The following is a 2,964-nucleotide window of genomic DNA, read 5'->3' on the forward strand; positions in this document are numbered from 1 at the left end:
CAGTTATTAACTCGTCAATATTTGTATAATAATAATAAATTCCGATATAATTATAAAAATTAAAAACAAATGTCTTGTTTGCATACATTGAGCATTGGTTTTTTTATGTACTTTTTTTATATCACTCCTATTTGTCATCACTGACTATTTTAAAAATTAGAAATATTATTTAAACATATTTACAAAAAATACATTTCGATTTTTATTTGTTCAATGTATGCGCGCGCGTGTGTGTGTGTGTGTGTGTGTGTGTGTGTGTTGTGTTATAATGCGACTTCGAAACGCAATATCGGAAATTATGTTGTAAAAATGAATTATTAGGAGGGGAAGAGAAAGAATTAACATTATTTTAATTATTTTTATATTTATTATTACTCTTATTTTATTCTCATTTTGAATAATTGCCGCAAGTTGACTCGCTGTTTCGATATCTCGAGAATCGCAACGTTATTCTTCGATGCAAATTTCAAATCGTAAAGTTTAGTTATGGAGGAATTATAGAGTCACGTTTCATCATTCGTATCGTTCCATATTTCTCGTAATCATCGAAAGTGAATCTTTGCAAAAGATCGTGGCTGTCTTTCGGCAAAGTATCGCTTGGCCATTGCAATGCATTAAAACATCGTTATTGCGAAGCTGATATCGCGACTCCGACGGAAGACTCGAGCTGTCGTCATAATTTCACGTCTCGCCGCGCGCGAACGGCACCGACGTTGCGATCGCTCCACGTTTACGATTGACGCGATGTACGTAGCGTAGTGTACAGACAATACAACCGTTGCGTGCGCGTGTATTACAAGAGGGTGGGGGGGGTCGCGGGGTGGCTGAGGAGGGGCCGAACGCGACCGAACGCGGCCGAGCGGTCGGGTTGGTAATAAACCGTCGGCGGTAAGACTGTAAGAGAAAACATGGCGGCATTGCGCCGCCACTGCGTCGAGCGCGAGGTTGGAGCCGCGTGAACACACTGCACCGCACCGCACCGCACCGTTCCCACCCGTTGCGTGAGCACGCTGCGTACACGTACATACACGTATCGTGGGGCGCGCGCGAAGCCGCTCGATAGCGGCCGGGACGGGGGACGAGTCTCAACGCGATGAGCGCGCGCCGCGCCGTGGTGTGACAGCATGTGCAGTGTTTCGTGACGAAAGGAGTCGCCCGCCGCGGCTGATCCAGGATATTGTCCACGTTTGGATAATATCGTTGCGCGATTAATCGGCAGTCCCTCCAGTCTCGAAAGTGGCAAGTACGCACCTTTGTGAAATATTTCTTTCATTCGCGTAACTAGCCAACTTTTCTTTCTTTCTTTTTCTCTTGTCTTCTCGCTTTCTCTCCCTCTCTCTCTCTCTCTCTCTCTCTCTCGCGCGCGCGCGCGCGCAAGCGCTTTTTCTTTCTCTCTCAATCATGTCGCTCGTTATTTTTTAATATAAAATCGCACAATATATCGAACCGTCCTATCATCAACCCTCAGACTTGCACAACTTACACTGTGCATATCATGTGAGCGTAGTTGTCTATAGTGTTACGAATGATGACAACGGGTGTTCCCGTTGTCATTCGTAAGGGCATTGACACTTAGAGCGCATCGCCCTCAAGAGACGACCCTTATCTTCGGAGGACACGATGTTAACGACCCGACGTTAATCATCCGGTCGCGTCTGTTCTGTTCCGGATAAAAGCGGGTTGACGGGGAGGTTGAGGTAGGCCTTAGTGATTTGTCGCGTCACGGACTGGTCGACGCGATGGCGATCGCGTAAACGAGCTGCCCGGAGATTCGTCCCGATTGAATCAATGTCACGCCGATTGATTGTCTTTCGCGCTGAGGCGACTCGTCCGATCTCGACAGATAAGGATCGATTCGAATTCGCCAAGTGATACATTTGACCCGCAGCGGCATTCGAGGATCTACTGGAAGAAGTCTGTTTTCGTGGCTTTCTTCTTTATGTGATAGAGAATTTCGGGAGGATGATTTCGCGATTTCACCGAGGAAGAGAGGAGATGGTGCGAAATCGACGATGATTCAGTTAAAGACGGTGGTAGATTTCGGAAATGTAATCTCAAATGTGTTCTGGTCGAGATTCTCAAAGATCACCGCCAGTAGATATAATAGATGGGAAAGAGGAGAAAGAACGCACGTAACACGCACACGTGTGCGCAGGCTGGATACATACATTGGTGATAAATAGGTCAGGCGCTCCTCAACATCGCGGTCGTTGACCCGGGACCGCACCGCCGATAAAGCAGAACATTAATTGTTTGGATTTTTCATTACCTTTACATATACGTGTCGACGATAGAGGTCACTACGTCCCCGAGACTCGAATCCGTTTTATTTTTTTATTTAATTCTTACCTGTTATTGTGATTTAATTGCATTCGTCAGCATATCATCTCGACAAGGAAACAAATTGTTCCTTTTGAAAATTTACTGAATAATTGATCCGTACATTTAGGCTTAATACATTTACAAGCTCACTATATTTTTCAAAACATTCATGTATATTTACATATTATATACATATTTATATACATATCTTTTCTGAACGGTACAATTAAAAAAAAGTGAAAGCCATACGTATAGGTCAGTATTTATTCAGTCGGTTCTTGTATTTAAATTCGTTTTAATTAGTTTCTTAAGAAATCTCTAGCTAATCACTAAGCCTTAGTAGACATTAAAAACTGTTTTAAAATAAGAGGACTATGAATACCGGCTGTAATTTAATTAGAGAATAGTTGAAGAAGAAAGATAAGGATGAGACCCTGAGAAAGATAAGGAGACTAATAAAAGCTCAAAGTTCATTTTTTACTCTTAATTTACTCTTAATTTAAAAATATCTTTTTGATTTCGCCTGAGAAAAAACGAATAATAAATTATAATCTTAAAATTAATTTGAATATAATTTGAGTTCATTTTTGATTTACTTCTAATTGAAATTTTTATTTTAAATTATACCGAGCGCTTGTCTTC

At 42.0% G+C, this 2,964-nt stretch overlaps 1 protein-coding gene across 1 annotated transcript in view; it reads left to right on the forward strand.

Moving 5' to 3' along the window:
* Positions 1–1,003: 1,003 nt before the first annotated feature.
* LOC108687693 (aryl hydrocarbon receptor nuclear translocator 2-like) overlaps positions 1,004–2,964 on the forward strand; it is a 101,478-nt gene continuing 99,517 nt past the window's right edge. The window contains exon 1 of the mRNA XM_018193608.1: positions 1,004–1,243. The gene's annotated coding sequence lies outside the window, so the exon portion shown is untranslated. The remainder of the gene's footprint in view (positions 1,244–2,964) is intronic.

Source organism: Atta colombica, unplaced genomic scaffold (genome assembly GCF_001594045.1).
Source record: "Atta colombica isolate Treedump-2 unplaced genomic scaffold, Acol1.0 scaffold210, whole genome shotgun sequence".
Classification (NCBI taxonomy): domain Eukaryota; kingdom Metazoa; phylum Arthropoda; class Insecta; order Hymenoptera; family Formicidae; genus Atta; species Atta colombica.